General features: G+C 50.6%; 1 protein-coding gene across 3 annotated transcripts in view; it reads right to left on the bottom strand.

Moving 5' to 3' along the window:
• sult1st6 (sulfotransferase family 1, cytosolic sulfotransferase 6) overlaps positions 1 to 12,515 on the bottom strand; it is a 160,317-nt gene that overhangs the window by 146,377 nt on the left and 1,425 nt on the right. The window lies entirely within an intron of this gene.

Consider the following 12,515-nt stretch of genomic DNA (forward strand, 5'->3'; position numbering starts at 1 on the left):
GAGAGGGTCTTCGGGAGGAAAGAGGGGTTAGGCCACAGGGTGACCCCACTGTCGCCGGAGTGCCACTGCAGGCACTCCCCACTGACTGACAGCGCGTGTAGTTCCCCGACGCGCCTCGTCGATGTAATGGCCAGAAGAAAAGCAGTCTTCAGGGAGAGCCATGAAATGTCTGCCGTGAGCAGGGGCTCAGAACGGTGCGTCGCAGAGAGCCTGCAGCACCAATGAAGGTCCCATGTGGGTACCCGGCTCCGTCGGGGGGGTCTCAACCGGAGAGCATCCTTCAAGAAACGTGCCACCAAGGCGTGGGACCCCACGGTCCTTCCCCCAACTCTGGCATGCTGAGCAGAGATGGCAGCTGCATAGACCTTGATGGTGGCAGGGGTAAGACCCTTATCAAAGCAGAGACTGGCGGAACAGTTGAATGGTCGGCAGGGGGCAGCATGTAGGCTCCTCCCCGCGAGTTAAGCACCAGTTGGAGAAAAGCCTCCATCTGTTGGCATAGAGGGCATTGGTGGGGGGTGCCCGAGAGCTTGCAATGGTATTGACCACTGCCGGCTCACAAGGACCTCGCAGGGGGTCCGGCCCTTCAGCGGCCATACCCAGAGCTGCAGACGGGCTGGATCCGGGTGCCAGATCTGCCCTCCCAGCTGTGATAGCAGGTCAGTCCTCACTGGCAGGCACCAGGGGTCGCTGTTCAGAAGTTGCAGCAACTTGGGAACCACACTCGGCCCGGCCACCGGGGGGGCGACAAGCAGCAGCCCGTGGTGGTCCATCGCAACCCTGTGTAGGGTTGGCACAATCAGCGGCAGAGGGGGGAAGGCATACAGCAGTTGCCTCGGCCAAGCATGCGCCAGCGCATCCTGGCCCAGGGAGCTGGGGCCGTGGAGGCTGAACCACAGAGGGCAGTGTGTCGACTCCTGGCAGGCAAAGAGGTCCACCTCTGCCCTGCCAAAACGTTCCCAGATGGCGAGAACCACCGCTGGGTTGAGTCTCCATTCCCCGGGATCGGGGTCCTGGCGGGACAGCAGATCTGCTGCCCTGTTGGCAGTGCCTGGCAAGTACATGGCACGCAGGCTTAAGAGATGTCGATGGGCCCACCGCAGAAGTTGGCCAGCCACTTCCAAGCACTGGAGGGACTTTGTGCCTCCCTGGTGGTTGATGTAGTACACTACCGTAGCGTTGTCCGTCCGCACCAGAACATGTCTGCCGGTCAGGCCTGGGAGGAAGTGCTGCCGAGGAACACAGCCCGTAGCTCCAGCACGTTGATGTGCTGCGCCCGTGCAGCACCGGGTGGAGGTGGAGACCGTTGAACCACCTCTGAAGCGGCGTAAGTCCAGAAGTCCCAGCGGGACCAGAGAGGAGGCTGCCGTAAGCATGCCCAGCAGGCGCTGAAAGGTCTTCAGGGCGAGTGACCTACCCCGTCCGAAGCGGCCAAGCAGTAGGCGGATGTTGTGGATCCTGGTCTGGGAGGGAGTTACCATCAACGACCTCGAATCCAGGTGCATGCCCAAGAAAGTCGTCTCCTGGCTGGGCACCAGCGAGCTCTTCTTGTAATTCACCCTGAGCCCCAGCTCTACGACATGCGAGAGCACAGTCGCGATGTTGGTGCGGGCCTGAGCTGCTGACCGTGAACAGACAAGCCAGTCGTCCAGGTAAGGCAGGACACGCAAACCCCTTGCCTGAAGTAGTGCCGATGCCGCTGCCGCACACCCGGTGAACACACGGGGTGCCAGCGATATCCCAAAGGGCAGAACATTGAACTCGAAAGCCTGGCCCTCGAAGGCAAACCGCAGGAACTGCCTGTGGTGTGGCACAATGGGAGCATGGAAGTAGGCGTCTTTCAGGTCGAAGGTGACAAACCAGTCGCCCGCCTGGATGTGGTGTAAGACATCCACTGTACGCAGCATGCGGAATCTCATGGTCCTCAAGTGGGAATTGAGGGACCTCAGGTCGAGGATCGGGCGGATACCGCCGTCCTTCGGAACCAGAAAATACCTGGAGTAGAACCCACCTTGCTGTCTCTGCCTGTCGACGGAAGAGACTGCTCCTTTCTCCAGGAGGGTGGCGATTTCCTGCCGGGGGACGAGGGACTTCCCCGGATGGCTCACGGTGGTGTGTTTGACCCCATGAAACGTGGTGGACGGCGGCAGAACTGGATGCGGTAACCCTCGGTGAGGGTCACCAGCACCCAGGGGTCAACGCTCTCCAGCTTTGGAGCTGTTCGCTGGAAAAGCGGCCGACCGCCGGCGCGCTGATGTCAGCGCCGTCCAGAGCGCCCCCGTCGGTCACCATGGGGGCGACGAGGAGTGGACTGGGTGTAGGGGGCGGCACCGCGGGTCCGGGAGGTGGTGGGGCGGCGAAAGTCATCAACCCGTCTGGTCTCCTGGCGGGTGCGTGGCCGAGACAGAGTCGGTGTGGGCCCCCTGAAGGACTGGGCAGCATTGCCATGGTGGTGGGCCTGGCGGGGGCCAGCGAACTGCTGTTACGCCTAGATGACCTGGGCACTCCGATCCAGGGTTTGCTGAGTGGCTTCGCCAAACAGCTCCCCGGGGACAACAGGGAGAGAGTGCAGCACACGCCGGTCGGGCTCGGCCAGAGGGGACTGTGCCCGCCATATCTGCTGGCGGCCGAGGGTGAGATACGACATCAGCCGGCCCAGTTCCCGCGACGAGTAGGCAAAGGCCCGGAGCCGCGTCACACAGCTCCCGTGATGCCGCGCTCGTCCCCTCCAGCGTCTGGGGGTCCATGACACCTGGCTGGCAGAAGGGAACTTAAATAGGGCGAGAACGCTCCAAGTAAGTAGCCCAAATAAACTATCAGGCGGAAATAAAAAATAAACGACCGGGCGAACACACCCGTGGTTGGGAATATTAACAAGGATGGCGCCGTGCGCTACAGAACTGATAAACAGCGGCGAGAAACACCGCTTTAATTTAAATGAATGAAGACCGCTTACCTGAGCGACAACAAACCGGCCTCCAGCAGCGAGGACACGCCTCGGAGGGCTAGTCAGCTAACTCCACCGAGCGAGAGCGCTCAGCTTAACGGAGTAACAAACAATATGAATATAACACACAAGACAGCCGGCCCGTGAGCAGGCCGGAGACAAGGCTACACAAAACAAGCGGTTGATAATATTAACAAGGATAGGCACTGTGCGCCACAGAACTGATAAACAGCGGTGAGAAACACCGCTTTAATTTAAATGAATGAAAGCCGCTTCTCAATGTTGGGCATCTGCAGGAGGCCATAGGTAGGGGTGTCCTGCATTGCCGCCAGGGCCCTGCAGTCACTAGGGAGGTGGGAAGGCATCTAGGGTCCACCCAACACCTCTGTAACTCCTCGATGTATGAGGCCGAGGGCGGAACAGACAACGAGGAAGGCTATGTGGGACCTCTGAAGAAAGCGCTCTGATGCTGGGCCACCGGGGCGTGTCCAACCCCAGACGGGCCAATGCGGCCCTCAGCGTTGGCTGGATGGATGAGCATCCGCCTTCCGACGCTGCCACAGTGCCATGGCTGGTGGCCTGGGAACCGGCCGGAGAGGTGGAGCCGTGACCATCGGACCCACCGCAGTCAAAGCTCTCCGAAGCCCGGATCGACAGTTCATCCAGGCCGCGTGCATCAACGGCCGGTGACAGAAGCGGTGGTGATGGTGAACAGTCGGGCTGCCAGGCAGAAGGGGTGGCTGCGGGAACACTGCCCCCTGTGGCGGAGGCTGAAGATTCGCCAGCAGGGCCTTCATCTCCTCCAGCTCGGTGGACATCACCTCCACCTTCTGAGCCAAATCGCCCGAGCGCTTCTTTTTCGCCTTAGAAGCGAAGACGTGTGGGGGAACCCATGGCGCTTGCTGGGCCCCGCTGCTGCAGCCGACACCGTGTCCTGTCCCCCCGAGGCCCGGGGGATGTCAGACGGAGAATCCAGCCGAGCCAGCCTGGCGGTCCGCGCAGCCACGCTCAGGCACATGCAGTCTGCGCAGGCCATGTCCGTCAGCCCCTGCCGCAGGTGATCAATACCCAGGCATGAGGGGCACTCGCGGTGGCCGTCCTCCGGTTCGAGGGGGACCAGCAGTTGGCGCAGCGAGAGAAGAGGTCCATGACGCCTGGCTGGCAGAAGGGAACTTAAAAAATAGGGCGAGAACACCCCAAGTAAGCAGCCCAAAATAAACAATCAGGCGGTAATGAAAAATGACCGGGCGAACACACCCGTGGTCGGGAATATTAACAAGGATAGGCGCCGTGCGCCACAGCACTGATAAGCAGCGGCGAGAAACACCGTTTTAATTTAGATGAATGAAAACCACTTACCTGGGCAACAATAAGCCAGCCTCCAGCGGCGAGGACACCGCCCCGGAGGGCTAGTCAGCTAACTCCACCGAGCGAGAGCGCTCAGCTTAACGGAGTAACAATACGAATACAACCCACAAGACCGCCGGCCTGTGAGCAGGCCGGAGACAAGGCTACACAAAATAAGGCGGTTAATAATATTAACAAAGATAGGCGCAGTGCGCCACAGAACTGATAAACGGCGGCGAGGAACACCGCTTTAAATTAAATAAATGAAAACCGCTTACCTGAATGAGGACAAGCCGGCCTCCAGCGGTGAGGACGCCGCCCCGGAGGACTAATCAGCTAACTCCACCGAGCGAGAGCGCTCAGCTTAACGGAGTAACAAACAATACAACCCACAAGACCGCCGGCCTGTGAGCAGGCTGGAGACAAGGCTACACAAAATAAGGCGGTTAATAATATTAACAAAGATAGGCGCAGTGCGCCACAGAACTGATAAACAGCGGCGAGAAACACCGCTTTAAATTAAATGAATGAAAACCGCTTACCTGAATGAAGACAAGCCGGCCTCCAGCGGTGAGGACACCGCCCCGGAGGACTAATCAGCTAACTCCACCGAGCGAGAGCGCTCAGCTTAACGGAGTAATAAATCAATACGAATACAACACACAAGACAGCCGGCCTGTGAACAGGCCGGCGGCGAGGCTACACAAAACAAGGTGGTTAATAATATTAACAAGGATAGGCGCCGAGCGCCGCAGAACTGATAAACAGCGGCGAGAGGAACGCCGCTTTAATTTAAATAAATGAAACCCGCTTACCTGAAGCGAAAACAAGCCGGCCTCCAGCGGTGAGGACACCGCCCCGTAGGGCTAATCAGCTAACTCCACCGAGCGAGAGCGCTCAGCTTACGGAGTAATAAATTAATACGAATATAACGACAAGAAGAAAAGAGTTGGTGGACTTAGCGCAGTTTCTTGGAGGGTGCATAAGCACAGCCCCAACCCTACGGGTAACGAAACTACCACAGCGCTTTGTCCAAATTTCAATCCAACTCGCAACCTGCAAACGCGAGAAGATGTAAGAGGTCACTTCCTGGGTTTACCGGTCTTTTATGCCGGGGTCACGGGGTGACGTCACCCAGGTCACACGTGACTTTGTTGTTACTATTACTCGACCTGCACGTTCGTGTGATGGATATCCATGTGCTGAAAGCACCGCCTCTGGCGGTCAGTAGAAACGAAATAGAACAATCATCAATTCAACACGCTGCGTGTCTACAGTGTAAACAATTAAACTGTTCCTGAGTTTAAATTCATACTACTTCAATAAAACTAATTCCTAAGACTAGTTTTTCTGCCCAAATGCCAGTCTCTTACTTCAGTATCTCATCTCTACGCGAGATTATGAGATGTTCCAAGACTTTTGGAGTTTCACCATTGTGGAGCACGTGAGTCACGTCTGTAGAAAGCAGAGGATTTCCTGGTCCGACGTGTGGTCGCTCGTGATGAAAAGAAAGTCTCTGATCAAAATAACGTGCACAGCGTTTTAATTAGGAGGAATTCCGGTCGCTCCTAACTTTTAATTAAAACTGCTTTGGGCAGCAGTGTGTACGTACTTGATAATATACAAACAAAGCCGGTTGTAACTCTATCTGAGTTTAAAATCGCGCGATTCTGGAGTCTACCTTGGCCAAGGGTACGAAAGAAAAGTGCTAAATTCTGTTTCTTGTAAGAAGGACGTCTTTTCTTGGGTTTTCTGGTGCAGGGTATCTCTTTGTGTACAGATGGCTTGAAGTCCAGATGAGAGAGAGAGAGAGAGACGGAAGCGTTGTTCCGTCTCTTATGCCTTCCTGGAGGATGTGACGTAGGTGATCCCGCCCAGGCGTGACGTAGGTCAACGTGGAAGTTGGCTGATGGGACATGTAGTTTCTTAAAGGGACTGTGTGTGTACCTACAATCCCCCTTTTGGTCTCAGGGGTATGATGGAGTCGTAGCACTGAGAACACAGTACCGTACAGTCCACGTGTCCATAGTCCTTGAGGTAGCCTTGCTCTGTACAGTCCATGGTGTCCTGTGAAAACTGTATAAACTCATGAGTTCCAGTAAGACAGTTGGAGGCAGAGGCCTTTTGGGCATATACTCAGGCTATAGGCATTTTGGGCATATAATTACTCTATCTAACTAGGTCAAAGTCACATCTAAAAAAAAATTAAACATTGAACATGAAACATATATACTTAATTTCCTATGCATAAAAAAAACAAGAAAAGAGAAGAAATGAAGGAAGGAAAGAAGTATTAGTGTTTGGGTTGGTAAACCTAATCTTCTAGAAAGGTATTGGGTTGGTGAATGTGACTGGGAATGTCAGTGTACGCTTATGGTGAGTGAGGCGTACAAGCTAGGTGGATAGGATGGGCCTAACTGTCGTCCCCCTTTTTGGAGTGAGGACTGTTCAAAAGGCTTGATTTGATTGTTATGGAAATCGATATGAGAGCGTTTGATTGGGCCTGGATGTCCTAATGCAATACGCGACGGGGGACAGTTTTCCATGATCGAAAGGTCCCGACCAGTGTGGTAGGAACTTTTCTTTTTTTCTCTTTTTTTAAAAGAAAAAACTCCTACCAGTTTGGTAAAGTTAAAATATAGGACTTTGTCGCCTATTTGATATTCGTGACAGGGAGGCTTTTCAGTCATAGTAGGCCTTTTGTCCTTTTACGCTCATTTCTATTTTCTTTTGGGCTCTTTTGTTTTATCTGTTGAGGGGTCTGACCTTTTCTGTAACAGTTCTTTAATCTCAGCCAACTGGGCTTTTAAAGAATCCAGCTCTGAGCGGAACTCACCAGGTTGGTCTGAGTCACAGTGTCGGTCATCTCTACCCCTACATTTAGAGCTAAGGTTGGAACGCTCCTGCCATCTCCGGCCAGAGCAGGGATGATGGTCTTGCTGCCAACCGCCTTGTTCCCTACGACCCTTTTCACATGATGGGCAGTTGCCATAGTCACTGTGGACTTGCCTTCGGTCCCTCCTGGCCTTACCTTGCCGATTTTTCCACTCACCCTTGTGATGGCTTGGCAAGGGGCGGTTCGGACCGGGATTTCTCCGGGGGGTCCCCCTTTTGGAGCTTCACCTCCTTCTAAGGCTAGCGGGGGCCCGTCTGCACTCTGGAAACTAAAGACTCTGGGTTCATCATTGTTTCTGTCTGTGGTTTTGACAATGGTCTCCCAGGTCATTTGGGCTAGTTGCCTAATTTCCCTCATCAAGTGGAAACCCTGTCAACACGTCAGTGCAACTTGAGTTCGCACGATTGGGTGGAGGTTATGTAAGAAGAGGGATTTGAAGCCTCTATCTTCTTCCAAGCCTGGTGCGCTACTACCCTAGAAATAGGCAGTACGTAGCCGTCTATAATATTCGCGAGGTGGCTAAGACCGTTTTTGTTTAATTTGTAACGCACACAATGTCGCGGAGGTTTCGTCTGTGTACGGTGCTTATTCTTCCCTCATGTAACTGCGAAGTTTCGAATAACTATCGCGAATGTTTGGGGGTAGCGTCTCTAACAGGGCACGAACGCTGCTACTGGAGGTCTTCCAGATCAGTTTGAGTTTCTCTCGCATTGTGGCTTTCCATCAAGCATCGGTCAATCTCTCGCAAATAATCATTTACATTTGTTCTTTTATTCTCAGGATCGAATCACTCAACATCGTTGGCAAGTAGGTCAATTTGCCGTAAGCGAAGAGTTTGGTGCACGTCCTTGTGAGACCTTCTTGGCTCTCCTGAGTACTCACTATCTAAGCTACTCTGGTGTTGCTCCCGTTTCGCACTAGATTCATAGCCTGATTCATCCGAAGATGGATCAGGGGCACTGTAGCACACTGATCTGTGTGTGCTATGGTCCTGGGCTCGGGATGAGCACAGTACGGCTCCACCCTGGCTAAACGACGAAGTCGTGTAGCGAGTTGATGGAGTTTGGCGGGGTGTCTGGTCCTCGACCAGGTAATCTACGGTGTCCGATTCGGACGCCTCTTCCTGCTCTGAACTTTGGCGCATTGTTGGGGGTCTTTCACGCCCCTCGTGCTCTTCTTGGGGGGTCTGCTCCTCAGCAGCCCTCTTGGCAGCCTTTTCGGCTTTCTCTAGCCTTTCGGCGCAATCATCAAGGGAGGTCTTCAAGAGCTCACGCTCCCTATGTAACTCATTATTATCAGCTGCCAGCTTGGCGTTGCTGGTGGTCAGCCTTTCAACCTCTCCGTGGAGGCGTCTGATTTCTGAATCAGTATCTCGGAAGTATGACAGGAATAGCTTACCTAGTGCCGCTTGGACACTAATAGTTGTTCCTTTTGGATCTCTCATATGTTTTATTGAGTTATCTATGTTGTTTTGGCATTCACTCTTACTCGTGTACCTAATGTTTGCCTTTTCGGAGGCAGAGCAGTGAAGGAGGTCTGTGACGACCTCAAGGAGAGACACGTCTTGAGCGTTGTCTTCAATTTTTGAGACACGAGGGGATGCCATTTTGCTTAGGTTGGATATTATGTAATTAATCTATCAACTAGTTAATGTATTAATTAATTTTTATTAATTAATATTAACTACGTAATTAATTAATCAATCAATAAAGTTGTTTTGTTTGGAAACGCTATCTCTTATCCTAAATTAAGAATAGGTTATTAGTATTTTGTGATATGGTTATCACGCTACTATTAACCGTTTAACACACCTGGGGATATACCTTAGCAGTTGCTTAATCAAACTGATAGTTTATCTGTTGTTGCAACAATATTCAAGAAGTCAACACCAATCTCCTCACACGGGGCACCAATTTAACATGCAGGTGCAATTGGTAATTAAGTGATCAATCTGATTAAATCAGTCTCATATCATCATTAAATCACTCATGGAATCAGTCTCATTGGATCAGTCTCATTAATTAATACCATTAATTTTGGTGCTTAATAATAAATTATCAAACAGCTAAATTATGGTATATTCCAAATTATTATGATCACTTACCATATTACATAACTCATATGCATCTTTGAATTCTTTGAGATTGGGTGACTTCAAAAGTATTGGAACAACAAATCAAACACAGTTTCAATAATAATTGAATTTATTATAACAAAGATAAATCATTATATACAAATATGATATGGTATGTTCATATACTTGATGAGCGGGTGTGTGAATGTGTGTGCGTGCGAGGGGCGAGAGAGAGGGCGTGTGTGTGTGAGGGAGAGAAAGGGGGTGAGACAGAGATTTCCTCCTTACTACTACACGAGCCACTGAGCTCTTAGGATGTGTCTCGGACGCGACTGCGCAGTATGAGGAGGAGGAGACAAAGAGGATTTGAATGTGGGCGCGGGAGAATGCGCTATAGGGTTTGAATTGAATCAGGGCTTAGAATGTTATCTAAGTAGAACAAAGGATTAGCTCTGTTGCTAACGAAGGTGTGTTTGTGGGGGGAGGATGACGACCTCGTGGTCCCTTGAGACAATGCAATTAGCCCAGGATGCTAATGAAACAAAAGAATTAGCCATGTGTTTAGCTAAGGTGTGTTTGTGGGGCCTGTGGCCATGTGTTTCTAAGTAACAAATGACTAGCCGGTAGCTAACCCACTAGCTCATTATACTACTAAATCCACTGAAATCTTGATGAGGTCAAAATGTCTCATCTCATCTCATTATCTCTAGCCGCTTTATCCTTCTACAGGGTCGCAGGCAAGCTGGAGCCTATCCCAGCTGACTACAGGCGAAAGGCGGGGTACACCCTGGACAAGTCGCCAGGTCATCACAGGGCTGACACATAGACACAGACAACCATTCACACTCACATTCACACCTACGGTCAATTTAGAGTCACCAGTTAACCTAACCTGCATGTCTTTGGACTGCGGGGGAAACTGGAGCACCCGGAGGAAACCCACGCGGACACGGGGAGAACATGCAAACTCCACACAGAAAGGCCCTCGCCGGCCCCGGGGCTCGAACCCAGTTCCTTCTTGCTGTGAGGCGACAGCGCTAACCACTACACCACCGTGCCGCCCGAGGTCAAAATGTGTAATAAGGAAATTGAGGATGTTAGTGAGGAATAGAGAAGCATGCACAGCCTATCTATTAAACAATTGAGGGATTAAAACAATATGGAACAATCATCAATTCAACACGCTGCATGTCTACAGTGTAAACAATTAAACCGTTCGAGTTTAAATTCATACTACTTCAATAAAACTAATTCCTAAGACTAGTTTTTCTGCCCAAATGCCAGTCTCTTACTTCAGTATCTCGTCTCTACGTGAGATTATGAGAAGATGTTCCGAGACTTTTGGAGTTTCACCGTTGTGGAGCACGTGAGTCACGTCTGTAGAAAGCAGAGGATTTCCTGGTCCGACGTGTGGTCGCTCGTGATGAAAAGAAAGTCTCTGATCAAAATAACATGCACAGCGCATTAATTAGGAGGAATTCCGGTCGCTCTTAACTTTTAATTAAAACTGCTTTGGGCGGCAGTGTGTACGTACTTGATAATATACAAACAAAGCCGGTTGTAACTCTGAGTTTAAAATCGCGCGATTCTGGAGTCTACCTTGGCCAAGGGTACGAAAGAAAAGCGCTAAATTCTGTTTCTTGGAAGGACGTCTTTTCTTGGGTTTTCTGGTGCAGTATCTCTTTGTGTCCAGATAGCTTGAAGTCCAGACAAGAGAGAAAGAGACGGAAGCGTTGTTCTGTCTCTTATGCCTTCCTGGAGGATGTGATGTAGGTGATCCCGCCCAGGCGTGACGTAGGTCAACGTGGAAGTTGGCTGATGGGAAATGTAGTTTCTTAAAGGGACTGTGTGTGTACCTACACATTGCTCTGGATAAGAGCACCTGCTAAATGCCTGCAATGTAATTTGTTTCCTGGATATTCAACAACATTATATATAAAACTATAAATGGGGACGGCACGGTGGTGTAGTGGTTAGCGTTGTCGCCTCACAGCAAGAAGGTCCGGGTTCGAGCCCCATGTCCGCGTGGGTTTCCTCCGGGTGCTCCGGTTTCCCCCACAGTCCAAAGACATGCAGGTTAGGTTAACTGGTGACTCTAAATTGACCATAGGTGTGAATGTGAGTGTGAATGGTTGTCTGTGTCTATGTGTCAGCCCTGTGATGACCTGGCGACTTGTCCAGGGTGTACCCCGCCTTTCGCCCGTAGTCAGCTGGGATAGGCTCCAGCTTGCCTGCGACCCTGTAGAACAGGATAAAGCAGCTAGAGATAATGAGATGAGACTATAAATTGGTAAAAAGTGTGATGTGTTGTATAAATAAGTAATTATAATTATTGGTAGACTGTTATACAACCCCGATTCCAAAAAAGTTGGGACAAAGTACAAATTGTAAATAAAAATGGAATGCAACGATGTGGAAGTTTCAAAATTCCATATTTTATTCAGAATAGAACATAGATGACATATCAAATGTTTAAACTGAGAAAATGTATCATCTAAAGAGAAAAATTAGGTGATTTTAAATTTCATGACAACAACACATCTCAAAAAAGTTGGGACAAGGCCATGTTTGCCACTGTGAGACATCCCCTTTTCTTTTTACAACAGTCTGTAAACGTCTGGGGACTGAGGAGACAAGTTGCTCAAGTTTAGGGATAGGAATGTTAACTCATTCTTGTCTAATGTAGGATTCTAGTTGCTCAACTGTCTTAGGTCTGTTTTGTCGTATCTTCTGTTTTATGATGCGCCAAATGTTTTCTATGGGTGAAAGATCTGGACTGCAGGCTGGCCAGTTCAGTACCCAGACCCTTCTTCTACGAAGCCATGATGCTGTAATTGATGCAGTATGTGGCTTGGCATTGTCATGTTGGAAAATGCAAGGTCTTCCCTGAAAGAGACGTCATCTGGATGGGAGCATATGTTGCTCTAGAACCTGGATATACCTTTCAGCATTGATGGTGTCTTTCCAGATGTGTAAGCTGCCCATGCCACATGCACTAATGAAACCCCATACCATCAGAGATGCAGGCTTCTGAATTGAGGGCTGATAACAACCCCATACCATCAGAGATGCAGGCTTCTGAATTGAGGGCTGATAACAACTTGGGTCGTCCTTCTTCTCTTTAGTCTGAATGACACGGCGGCCCTGATTTCCATAAAGAACTTCAAATTTTGATTCGTCTGACCACAGAACAGTTTTCCACTTTGCCACAGTCCATTTTAAATGAGCCTTGGCCCAGAGAAGACGTCTGC

This window comes from Neoarius graeffei, chromosome 14, assembly GCF_027579695.1.
Source record: "Neoarius graeffei isolate fNeoGra1 chromosome 14, fNeoGra1.pri, whole genome shotgun sequence".
In the NCBI taxonomy this organism is placed as follows: Eukaryota; Metazoa; Chordata; class Actinopteri; order Siluriformes; family Ariidae; genus Neoarius; species Neoarius graeffei.